The sequence below is a fragment of the Protopterus annectens genome, chromosome 16.part0 (assembly GCF_019279795.1).
Source record: "Protopterus annectens isolate FY-2018-M chromosome 16.part0, PAN1.0, whole genome shotgun sequence".
Classification (NCBI taxonomy): domain Eukaryota; kingdom Metazoa; phylum Chordata; order Ceratodontiformes; family Protopteridae; genus Protopterus; species Protopterus annectens.
The window spans coordinates 602939218-602952526 of record NC_056750.1 but is presented as its reverse complement, the minus strand read 5'-3'; positions in this window follow the sequence as shown (position 1 = coordinate 602952526).

Below are 13309 nucleotides of genomic sequence, written 5' to 3'. Positions count from 1 at the left end.
CCAAAGAACCCAATAGGTAATGTGTATATCCAGGAAGATAAAGACCTAGGGGGATGAAGGGAAGGGGTGGGAAGGACTGCAGCAGTGAAGGAAGGACAACTACTGTTATGGTAAGGTTTCACCCAGCTGTACTATGTACTTAGTTTCACTGCTGCAGTATTCTTAACTATATGGGAGAGTGCCAAAGCTCCAGAGGAAACTGGGGAGGAGGAAGGGGCACAAGAATCCCCTAAAAAACATGAAAACTGAAGTAGCAACAGCAGTCCTAGCTCTAGAGATATTATCCAGCTTGTAGTGCTTGGTAAAGGTATCCACAGAAGTCCAGATAGCTGCTTCAAGAATAGAATTAGTATCTAAGCCTTTGAAAAAGCACCAGAAGAAGCCACAGCTCTAGTAGAATGAGTCTTAACTGAAAAAGGAAGGCTCTTGCCATGAAAAGTGTAACAAAAGGAAATAGCCTTAGAAATCCAAGAAGAAATAGTCTGCTTGGATACAGCAAGCCCCAAAGATCTAGGATGAAAAGAAACAAAAAACTGATCAGATTTTCTGATGGTTTATTTAGACATGACCAAAGCTAAGTTACCTATGCATGTCCAAAGTATGCAGCACCCTCTCACTGTCAGTTTGAGGAGAGGGGAAAAAGTAGGCAGATTAATAGACTAATTAAGAGGCAGCTCATTAACCACCTTCGGCATAAAAGGGTTAGTGCGCAAGGACACTCTGTCTTCATGAAAAATCAAAAAAGGAGGGCAAGCCATAAGGGCCTGCAACTCAGACACCCATCTGGCAGAATTAAGTTCTAACTAAAGAACAGTCTTCCAGGAGCAATGTTGCAAGGAAGCTGAAACAGCAGACTCAAAGGGAGCCTGAGTCAGCTTCTCCAAAACAAAATTAAGATCCCAGGGAGGAGGAACAGGCTTGCTAGGGGGTCTAATATTAAGGACACCTTTAAGATTGTTTCACCTCAAATCTAGCAACTAGAGGAGGAGAAAAAGGCAGACAAGTAGAGATAGCTACTTCTATAGTAGAGATAGAGGTGGGCCTTAATGGAAGAATAGGCCAAACCAGCATTGAGCAACTCACACAAATAAGAGAAAACCAAAGGAGCATCCCCAGTAAGTGGGTCCAGGTTATAAGAGAGACAACAAAAAGAAAGTTCTTCCATTTGGATAAGTAGGATTTCCTAATCATAGGTTTACTGGCCTCCTGCAGGACTTGTAGCACACTCTTAGAAAAAAGGTGTCTATGAGGAATCAAAATCCTATCACCCACAGTGTCAGTGGAAGTGTGGACAGGTGGGGATGGATAAGAGATCCCTTGTCTTGTGTGATTAGATCCACTCTGTGAGGTAAATAGTGATGATTGCCCCTGGATAGACACAGAAGAAGAGGGAACCAGTGCTACTGCAGCCAAAAAAAGAGTCACCAACAAGATTTTGGGAGCATCCTGTTGAATTTTGAACAAGAATGAGAGGAAGGGGTGGGAATGCATGAAGAAACATCCCCTTGCAAGAGAATGAGAAGGGACCTACCTTCCATACCAGAGGACCTGGGACTCTCACACAAAACAGAGGATGTTGTCTGTTCGGAGGTGAGGCAAAAAATCTACTTGAGGAGTACCTTACTTGTAGATAATGTCCAGAAACACATCCCTGTGAAGCATCCATTCATGGGACTGAGTTAAGGACCTGCTCAGAGTGTCTGCCACAATATTCTGACTGGAAGGGATATAAACTGCATGCAGAGCCATGACACTTGACAGCAAGATCCAATACCAGAAGAGCCAACTGGCAAAGAAGATAAGATCTCGTCCCTCCCTGTTTGTTGATATACCACATCACTGTGCTATTGTCTGTGAATACCTTGAGATGCACTGGTGAAAAGAGAGACTAAAAGGCCTGAAGAGCCAGCAGAAGAGCTCTCATCTCTGACAGTGATGTGCTCCTTCCATTGACAAGGTGATCACACCCCCTGTACCTTTAGGGAGCCAAATGTCACCCCCCCATCCCATGTCTGATGCATCTGTGAACAATTCCTGAGAGGAAAGAGGGGGATTAAAAGGGACCCCTGGATTCAGAGACAACTGCTGAATTCACCAGAGATGTTCCTGACTGAGGCAAGGAAGAAGAGGAACTACTAATTCTAGAGGATGAGCATGTTGAAGCCACACTGACTTTAGAAACCACTGGAACTTTCTCATATGAAGTTTGGCCAGAGGGAGCATTGGAATAGTGGATGCCATGAAGCCCAGAACTCACAGAAACTCCCTGGTGGTAATGGAAGCCAGAGGAAGAAGTGTGTGAAAGAAAGAAATGAGAGTTAAGGCCTTTGGAGGGGGCAGTGGTGCAAGCATTGGCACTGTCTGAATCCTGCAACCCAGAAAAATATGATCCAGAGAAGGAGTCAGAGAAGACTTTTTGAAATGTATAGTGAACCCTAGGCTCTGAAGAAGGGATATGGCAAATTAAGATTTTGTAAAAGGGTCTCTGGAAAGGATGCCTGAATCAACAGGTTGTCCAAGTAAGAAAACATCTGGATCCCTTGAAGTCTGCATAAGGCAGTCACAGGAGCAAGGCATTTGGTGAACACCCTTGGGGCAGTAGAAAGACCAAAGGACAAAGCAGAGAACTGAAAATGCCAGGAAGCAGTAGCCAGGTTTCTGTCAGGATGACTATATCTGGAGAGTACAAGTCTATGGTGGCATGGAGTTCATGGACTTTGTTGGATATACTTCTAATATTTAGGCTTAGTAGAAGGAAGTCACTTGGATGACTTTATAACTCAAATTGGAAGAGAAAGGCAAAGAGAAAGGGGAATGTGGCTAGGAAGGGATGGATAGTCACACAGCACCTGATTTGTCCAGAAAGGAAGGCTTTGGAGTCCCTGAAAATTGAGTAGCCTTAGCAGGAGGAGTCCGTTTACCACTCTCCTTACTTTTAGTAGAAGGACAGAATTACCAACAAGCAAAGGCAGGCTTAGCAGGGTGGTTTCACTGAAATTTAGGCACAGGAGAAACAAATAAATGTTTAACATCCCATAAGGCCTTACCCTTATCCTGAAGGGACTTAAACCAGAAGCAGTTTCCCCAAACAAAGGTTTAGAATTCAGAGGCGCATCGATCAACTTAGCTTTAATATCACCAGGTAGATGTTGAAGCCTAAGCCAAGAATACCTCCTCATAACTGAACCAAGAACAGCAGCCCTAGAAGAGGCATCCGCCACACCATAACTACATTTAATAGAATGACAAACAACTTGAGAGGAAGTCCCTAGCGAGGAAAGAACAAAAGTTTTACCCTCAGAGTCTGGAAAATCAGAAATAAGTTGACAGGCCTGAGAAAGAAGATCCAACACATACCTAGACATATGGGTCTGATAATTAATAGCCCTAAAAGTTAGGCTAGCACAAGTGTAAACCTTTTTGCCCAGCCTGCCCATAGTTCTGTCCTTATCAGTAGGCAATAACTTGGGTGAAGGAAGCAACTAAGACAGCTTATCAGAGGCTATGGACACTACCAAGGTGTCAGCAGCAGGACATTTATATAAAAAAGAACAATCCTCAGGAACCCTATAAAATCTATCAGACTTCTTGGGAGCAGGGGGAGAGAATCAGGCGCTTAAGAGGCATTGGAGAAAGCATCCAGTAAAGCAACCAAGACAGGAGGAATAGCCACATATTTAGGAGAGTCCAAATGCAATAACTCATAGTACCTCTTAAGGGATATCAGAGACCTGGGTACAAACCCACTAAAAAAAATCCATCATCCTAGACAGTGTGACCCTAAAGGAAATTTTCTCCAAAGGAACATCAGGACTAAAAAATTCCTCCTCTAACCCATAGTCCAAAGGAGAAGGAATTTGAGTAGCATAAGTTAGGGATTCATCAGCAGAATCCGACTCATCCTAAGAATAATCCTGGTCTCTAGGCTTGTTAAGAGGAGTAGGGGACCAAGCAGCAGCAGGAACTGAAACCCCATGAGGTGGCTTTAAGGACATTAAGGCAGAAAATAACATCAGAGTAAAAGCCTGCCACTCACTTTGTGGATCCCTAGAAACATAAGAAACGTGTTTCTTTTATAAGATAATGTCCTGAGAAGGCTCAGATCCAGGACAGCAGTCGAGAACCATAACAGGAACTTCTTCCCAAAGTAAAAACTGAAGAAATCTCCTAGGCCCCTCAGAAAAAAAATCAACCATGGTTCCCTCAGAACGACCGAGAGAGACGCCTGCAAAGCCTCTTTGAACGTGCTACCAGCAAGATCCTCACTGTCCTCCAACACAGTTGTAGCAGAGAAATCTGACAACACAGTTGGGCAAGCTTCTGTATTCATAATGACTTCGGGAGAAACACCTGGCAGAGGCTGGACAGTGAAAGATTTTGGTCATACCTTTTTCACCTCTTTCTTCCCTAACAATTGACCCTTAGGGCAGGAGATTCCTTCCATAGCATCTTTAGCCAGTAGTTTAAGACACTGCTTCTCAAAATACAAGGAAAGGAAAGAAAAGTCTACTGAGAAGGGTTTTTGGTACAAACGCCTGACAAATAAAACAAGATGTATGGTCAAGAGAAGCACCTAAACAAAAAAAAACATTTATCGTGGTGGTCACTATGGGGAATCTGTCTACCACACAGGCATTTACCCTTCCTGGATGGCATTAACCTCAAGGAACACAAAAAACAAGAAAAAACAAAATCCCCAATGGGGCACTTATCTTGCAAAAACAGCAAACAGGTGTAGGAAGTTACTGGAGAATGAAAAAGCTTAAAACTGTCAAAAAGCGGATGCAGGTAAACAGACCAACAGTGTAAAAGAAACATTCAGACTGGCAGCAAAGAAGTTCTGGTTTTGGTAAGTCTGAATGCCACCTGTATGCCCTACGCTATGCAGGAAGCATATGGTAATGTTCGGCATACCTTTTAAATGCAGAAGTCTTTGGAACACTGGCTGGACGTCGGGCTTCTTTGGCAGGGAATCCCATATAGTTAAGAATACTCCAGCAGTGAATGTAAGGAAATCAGTGCAGGTACTATTATGATGACTTCAGGTGATGCTATCTTGGACTTCATTATCAGTGGGAAGAAGACATGCAGCCATAGTGTCCTGATATATGCAGCCAGTATTTATTTAAACACATTTCTTCCTCTCATGCTGACTGCATACCTGTTGGTCAAGTTGTTGTACTCTTTGCATAAGTATCTAGAATGGAAAATATTGTGTCAAATGTTATCAGTGCATGTCATAGGTACAGTCTGCAACTTATGACAGGATATATATTATTGAAGTACAGTTGCAATGTATACGTCAGTGAGCTTAGGTAATAGCACACACAGAGACTTCTTTATCTAATACAGAATGTGGGACATAGGCATAGGTCAGCATTTGGTATCTGTATTAAATATTGTTTGGAACAGGACTAGACACAAGTAACACATAGCCAGGAAATATCTATGATGTTTATGAATAATATTGGTTTATTTTCTGACCTCCAAAAATGCCAATGATCAACAAAAAAACATGTTATGCTTTTGTATTCTGTAAAGAATACCATGCAACTTTAAAGTGCACCGCTAAAACACAACTTAAAAATTAACATTAAACCATTTAACTGTTGCTTTGATCAGTCATTGTTTTATTGACCTATATACATTTCTTACACAGTTCTACATTTAGCTTTGACATTTGTACTAGAGAATGCTTTATTACTAAGGCTTTCCATTCATGCTCTGAACAGGATAATAATACTGACAGACGTGAAGGGAAGAGAGTGATGAAGTGATGGACTGATAAATTATTGATCAGGAATATTGACTACCCCTGTAGAATGGAGACTGACTTAGCATTCTGAGAGGCTGTGCTTGCCAGTAATGCAATTAAGTAAGGAGATTCTCACAAAGTTATTACCGACAGCAAGATGGAAATGAGGGGCAGACAAACTACATAAAAGTATATTTAGGCAATAAAACTGTAAAAGTGGGTGTGTATATGGCACTTGGGCTTAGTTACAAATTACTGTGATGTAACATCATGGTTGCAACAATACTGCAGTTGCACAGGAAAGTAAATAAACAGCTCAAGATCATTCACTGAATCAGCATACATAATACAATTATGCCTACGCTTGTTTGCCTCTTTCTCTCTCTCTCTCTCTCTATATATATATATATATATATATATATATATATATATATATATATCTCACTTCTGATACTTCAGTTATATATCATCTCTGAAGTTATTCTATTGTATTTAATACTTTTCTCATGTGAGGATGGTCACTGTTAAAACACCATTGTAAATTTGTATGACTGGTTGATAATTTAAGCCTATTCATCCATCTATCCACCCATCTCCCCATCCGGCCACTCATCCTTCCATTTTTTCTGTAATTGCTTTATCTGATTCAAGCCCACACAGGAACCAAGCCTGTGCTGGCAAGAAACAGGCACAAGGAAGGAATCAGCCTCAGATGGAATTCTTCTCCATTGCAGGGCATACATACCCAAACATTCATACTCACACAGACACTTATGCCCAATTTATCATGATTGGTCAAACTGCCAACATGTCTTCTGGAGTGCAGGAGGAATCAGGAGATGCTTAAAATTCTGGCAGGTACAACAGAGGAATAGAGCTACGAGCTATTAACAAGCCACTTGCTGTTTGATTCCCTCATTCTCCGCTTGCCTTCTGCGTGACCCTGGGCAAGTCACTTAAATAGAGACTGCTTCCAAGCTGAGTCTATAAAGAGGTTTATAAAGAAGTCCAAATGGATCTGTACTCTAACCCACTTAAAAATACAAATAATTCAGGCAAACAGGGAAAAACCTGTATATTTCACACAGGAACCATGTCAGCCAAGAATTGAACTTGAGAACCAAGTGCTGTGAGAAATAACACCACTAATCACTGCCTCGCTATACCACCCTGGGGCTGAGCCCATACAAGATATATCTGTTTGTTTTTTTGTTTTTGTTTTTTTTTGCTTGATTATTTATTTTACAGCTGCTATTCCAGCCAATTTACAAATAGACAAACAAATCAAACAATAACAATGTGGAAGATTCTAGAAAGAACCTAAGGTAAAGCATGAAGTTTCAATACAAAACAATTACCTTAATTTTGTTTTTACCATCAGATACCCTCCCAAACTCACTCATTTGCATTGAACCAAAAGTGCTCAGCATATGATTACATTATGTAATCACACCATTAAGTTTAAAATGGGCAATAATCCAAAGGATTTCTAGATTTTAGGATTCAAAAGGAACATTCTTTCAAATGCAAGGACAAGTGAATTGGAAAACTGAATTGCTATAGTAAAGATATGTTTAAATATAAATTTTTTGCATTTGACTTTAGTAGAAGTATATGCAAAGACTTACAATGGTCCAAATTTACAGTTTTGTAAATTAATGTACCATTTTACAGTTTGTCCTCAGGACATTGGGAAACCATTAACATTATCATGTGTCACAACAATGTTGATTTCTGCAGTAGCTGTTTACTTCTTCTTCTTTCAGCTTTTCCCAGTTAGGGGTCGCCACAGCAGATCACCTGTCCGCTCACAGTTTTTTTTTTTTCTTTTGAAGATGCTGGTAAACGTAGCAGGGTGGCATATACAAAACTGATAAAAAGGATTCCCATGGACATAGATTCTTTACCATAAAAAGTAAAATACTTAGCCGCTCTGTGGCACAGGGGTATTACAAGTGTTGTCCCTAGTGGACTATGTTTAGTTTGCAGACATTGATCTGTAGTGAGAGTAGGGAACAGGTGGAGAATGAACAGACAGGACGGACTAAGACAGTATATGTGTGTGAGAGGGGAGGGGAGGAGAGGGGTAGAGGAGGAAGGAGTAGAGGTGGGTGAGGTGGATGAGCTTAAATAGGGGGGTCATAGTTTCAGAGTAACGGTGTGAGTGTGGAAGAGAGGTGAAGAAGAGTACAGGATGGATGGAGTGTGGAGAAGGTGTCAGGAGTGATTTGTGACAGGGGAAGGTCTAAGGGAGGCTAAGACCAGTATGGTATGTATATTTGTGTTGCATTGGCATATTAACAAAAAGGCAGAGTTTGATGTGGATGTGGCAGAATTAAAGATGTTAAGATTTGAACAAGGGTGTGATGAGGGGTAGACAGGATAGGAATAAGTATATTAGGAGGGTCAGCCCAGGTTGGAAGGTTTGGCTGAGGAGGAGGGATGCTATATATAAAAGAAAAATGCTATGAAGGATGAAGCTACCAAACAACAGGAGGAGAGGAATAAGAAAATAAAGGTTTGGATGGTGTGAGGAGGACATGCAGATGGTTGGTGTGACAGAGCAAAGATGCACAGGACAGGAAGAAATGGATGATGATGACACTTGAACCGGGTTAAGGAGGAACTCTGCTTCACATGAATGGTGTCCGGTGGGGGTCTAACAATGCCTTGTATGCCAGGCAATATTCCAGTTGGTCATGCCCGTTTAGATACATACCAAAGGGAACATTGTACTCAATGAATGCCGATACACAGAACAATACTTCCCCTTGGACCTAGATGCCATACCTTTGTTTATGCTAATATATGCATTTCTTGGATTTTTAGTTAGTGTCCATGGCTCTAATACCATTTATTGTTGTGTCAGCCCTTCCTGTAATTTGCAATCATCTGCAAAAATTTAGTCAAAGGCATTGATTTTGATTGATTTCAGAAGAAAAAAAATGCAATATGATACTAAACAAAGCTGTCTCAATTCACAGAGCTTCTCACTGCCCTGACATACATTACACAGCATGTGCAAGTGTATGCAACACTAACAGTGTATACCTATGCCTTTCAAAGGGGAGAATTAGGGCAGTTTCATCCTGCTGTTACTGAGTGTGTGTGTGTGTTTATGGTGTGTGTGTGTGTGTGTGTGTGTGTGTGTGTGTGTGTGTGTGTGTGCAACAGGAGGATTGCCAATTCACCTGCAGCATATATTTGGAATGAACCAGACCAGAAATCTAGAACTGTAATACAGAAATGTTTACACCTCTGCTACTCTGCCACTTTGCTATAAACCATATGATATTAAGTTAAATGAAAATCCTAAAAAGATGAAGAAAACAGGTTTTGCAAACTTGGGTAAAGCAATAAACCAGCAGCCATTAAATACACTGCAGCTAGATGTACATAAGATCCTGATTCTCCATCAAACAGAGCACTGCACAGTACTGAAAACAATACTCTAAGTTACTTGTATCATGTTTGTAAGAGTGCAGGGGGCTCTGCCACGAAATCAATGAAGAAGTGAACCAAGATTCACTTAAAAATTTTCAGATATGAGTAAATACTGTGACTATCTAAACTACAGATCATTGTGACGGTTGCATATCATAATCTTTCAAATATTTACAAAATTTCAGGAAAGTAAGAAGTTCGGTTCAATTGGCAGGTAACAATGCATTTCAGTATATACTTCATATGACATGTACAGATATTATAGGCACCCTTCATACAAAGACATCTGCTGCTGACTCCATCACTATAATACCTGTTGTCCACATGCTGCAGGTTTGTTACAGAATGGTCAAATGAACTGAAGATACAACAAGCAATAAGTCTTGTGTTGATTTTCCATGTGCTGTCACATTGGGACAGTCAGTAAAACTGCTGCCTCCTAGCACTTGGTTCACCAGTTCAGTTCTTGTCTAAGATGTTTTGTCTGCAGAGCTTGTGCATCTTTCCTGTGTCCATGTTGGCTTTGAACTTTCAAAACTTCAAAGTTCTTATGGTCAAGATCATAGTATCGAAGTTTTGAAAGTTTGAAACTTCAATAAAAAGAAAATCAAAACAAATTTTTTTGTATGTTTATGTAGGGGACAAGCCCCTCTGTACCCCCTGCTAATTAAATATACAAACTCTGAGATTGCAGTACAGTGAAGAGAACAGTAAATTTCCCATTTTGAGTTGCACAACAATCTCCATTCAAACCGTTTGAAGTTTCAAAATTTCAATGTTATGGTCTCAACTATATGAAATTTGAAGTTTTGAAACTTCGACCTTACAGAGTAGACCCATGCATATATGCGTGCATGCATATGTGATGTACTCATGCATACACATGTGCACATGTGTGTAGCTGTTCTGCAATGAGCTGGCACCCGATTCAGGATGACCCTCAATTCCTTGCACCAGCTGAGTGCCAGTGTAGTTCCAGGCTGCATGACTCAGCATTGGATTAAGTGGAGTATCAGAGAATTACTGGATAAATTAATGATTGTCCATACCTATTCAGTTACAGCAGAAGTGAAAGACCAGAAGATTACAACACTGAGAGTTAATATTTATGTATCATGTGACTTTGAGTAAGGCATTTATTCACACCAGTCCTCATGACTGGTTTGAAAGGAGGTGATTTTACCTAGCACTTTCATGCAAGTTAACAAACTCATGAATAAAAGATAAAAAAAAATACCAGAAGCCCAAAAGAAAGATTGAAGGCTGAAAAATAAATGGTAATTAAAAACAAAAAAGAAAAACGGACTGTGATAAAATTGCTTAAGGGAGAATGAGTGAAAACACTTACTGTCAGTGAATAATGATTTTAATAAACTTCAGCTTCACTGTTGTGGAAGTCATGGTGCACAGATTAGCTGACCACCAGATGGTAAATGCTGCAACTACAGCCAGCTGAATTAACCAGACTTGTTACGTTGAAACAGCACTGTGGGCACAGCACCCCTTCCTTTCAGCAGCACCTAATCTGTAATCAGAAAAAGGGACTGCTCATTAACAGATTAGTAGGCTGGGAATTTTGATAACATTTCAAAGTGTGTGAGCAGCATGCTTAAGTGAAGCACGTAAGTCCAATTTTACACTATTCTCCTGCACTGTCACAGCCTTGGCTCACTACCAAACGTCCTAGTTTCTCTTTAGGTGCTGCCAAAGGCAATTAACACAGCTTGTTACAATTCTAATAGAATGAAGAGGTGGATGACAAATTATCCAGACACAAAGAAACTGTGGTTCTGATAGCAGATAACCATTACCATAAGGATAACAAGAGAGAAAGAGAACAATTTCAGTTGATAAGGCAAAACATCTTCAGGTGAAATAGGGATAGTTTGTTAAAACTGGAGGGGTCACAGTTCTGTGGCATGCCTCTAGATATGCCTCTGCTAACACAACAAAATAAAAACATCATTCTGAAACCGTAAAAACAGAATTCTGAAACCGAATGTTCAATTTCTGTCTTTAATGTGGTAACTGGAATCACGCTCTTTCAAGTGTTCTGTTTCCCCTCTCGTATGTATGAGCTACTAAATAACAGTAGTGTAGCTAGGGAGGGGCAAGAGAGGCAAATCCCCCAGGCACAAAGTGTTGAGGGTGTGATCAGCAGATCCCAATCTCTCTTTAATGCAATACCAGCTTTTAAAAGAAGTTTTTTTTTTTTTAACTATAACCTGAGTGCTGTTGTGCTCCACGTTGGCAGGTTATAAACTGTATCAATTGTTTGCTGCAGTTTAAAAGAGGAAACATTTTTTTAATAAAATATGTTGAAGGAGGGTTGGGGCAGGGCACAGAAATGGGACCTGACTAGCTGGGGTGGGGTGGGGGGAGGTAGTGTCATGCATCTTGCTACCTGGTTTGTGTTCCAATAGAAGGAACATTTATTTTTTTGTTCTTCACTGGAAGAGCTGGGGGTGGGTTAGATCTGACTTTATTAAGCTGATCACTTACAACGAACTGCCTTTTTTTCCCCTTGAAGACCTGAGGGGGTATGGATCTGGTTCATAGTACTAGCCCAGGATGTTGGTTGAAACAGCTATGCATCTGAATAAGAATATATAAGAAACTATTGGCTGATACCAACAATAAACTCACTTATCTTACTAGGAAATAATTTCTCCTGCAAACCATACTCCTTCATTGATCACTAATCCCAGCTTTAAAACATAAGGATCTTCTCTGAAAACTCCACCATCTATGTGTTTGGGAACTATTCAATCAAACTTAAGACTTCCCCTCAGCTAAGGCATCATTTGCACAACCCTATCATCTATCCCATCAGAAATAAAGAACTTAAAATTGCTTGCCTTTAATGCATGCAGTCTTAATAATAAATGGATCAAGGCTTTTATCATAAAATCGTATTATTCTTGGTATATCAGAAACATGGTTAAAGGATGATTGCTGCCCTTCTACTTTTATACAACATAACTACCATATTTATTTATTATTTATTTGACATTTGTTTACCAGTGTGGTCCGACTGTGTGTACCAAACCAGTTTTCAGTGGAGACCTGGGGAGAAAAACTCCACATACAGTACAACACAAATACAGTACAGTCCTGAAACAATACAAGCGACATGAGGATTACTACACAAAAGTAAGCTGATTGAACATAAACTAGGCTACACACCTGGACAGTTCTATAGAGTTATATAATTCTAGACAGTTTTAGTCATTCTAACAACATATACATAGCCTATGAGTAGATAAAGTGTAAAAATAGTATGTAGGTAGTATAATGTAGGACATCGGTTGTCATAGTACATGAAAAATAAAGTGTTGGCTTAAGTTAGGAAAATAATAGCCAGAAAGTTAGTGATGCAGAAAGACAGTGAGAGTTAAGAAGAGCAGAGCCATTACAGACTGAGCAGTAGCTTAAGGGTGTGGTACAGAAACAGAGAAGGAATTAGGTGAGACTGTGAAGGTGTGAGATGTGACAAAAGAAGAGGAGGAAGCTAGTGTGGAAGAATAGATATATAAAACAGTAGACAGGTCCTAGATCTCATGGCAGTTCTTCAATTCTAATCAAGAGGAATATCTCAATCACCATTCTGAATTACATTAATTCTCATGCAGCAGTTGACGGGAATCTCATTTAGGTACTCTCACATATCTCGGTAGATTAGCATACATACATGAGGATTGTAGTAGTTTATATCCCTCAATCTGTTTTGGAAAGAAATAAAATGTTTATTAACAAGGCCATTAAAAAAAGCTCTTCAGCTAACAAAAATGAGACAATAGCAATGAACCACCCCAGCTTTGCTAATAACTATGCCCACTTTCTACAGTCTACTATAACTATCATAATTAAAGCCTTACCAACAATTTACACTTCATCATAACTTCACAAAACCTTCATCCTTGGATTTACACCCTGTAGTCCCTTCTGCAACAACTTTTCACTTCTCTGAAATTTCAGTAAAACAGCCTAAATCAGTACTCCTCAGACTTAATTCAGGATCCAAATCTAACAAACTGCACACTACCTTCCTACAGCATGCAGCTGAAAAAATATGCTAAACACCTTACTCATATATTTAATATCTCTCTT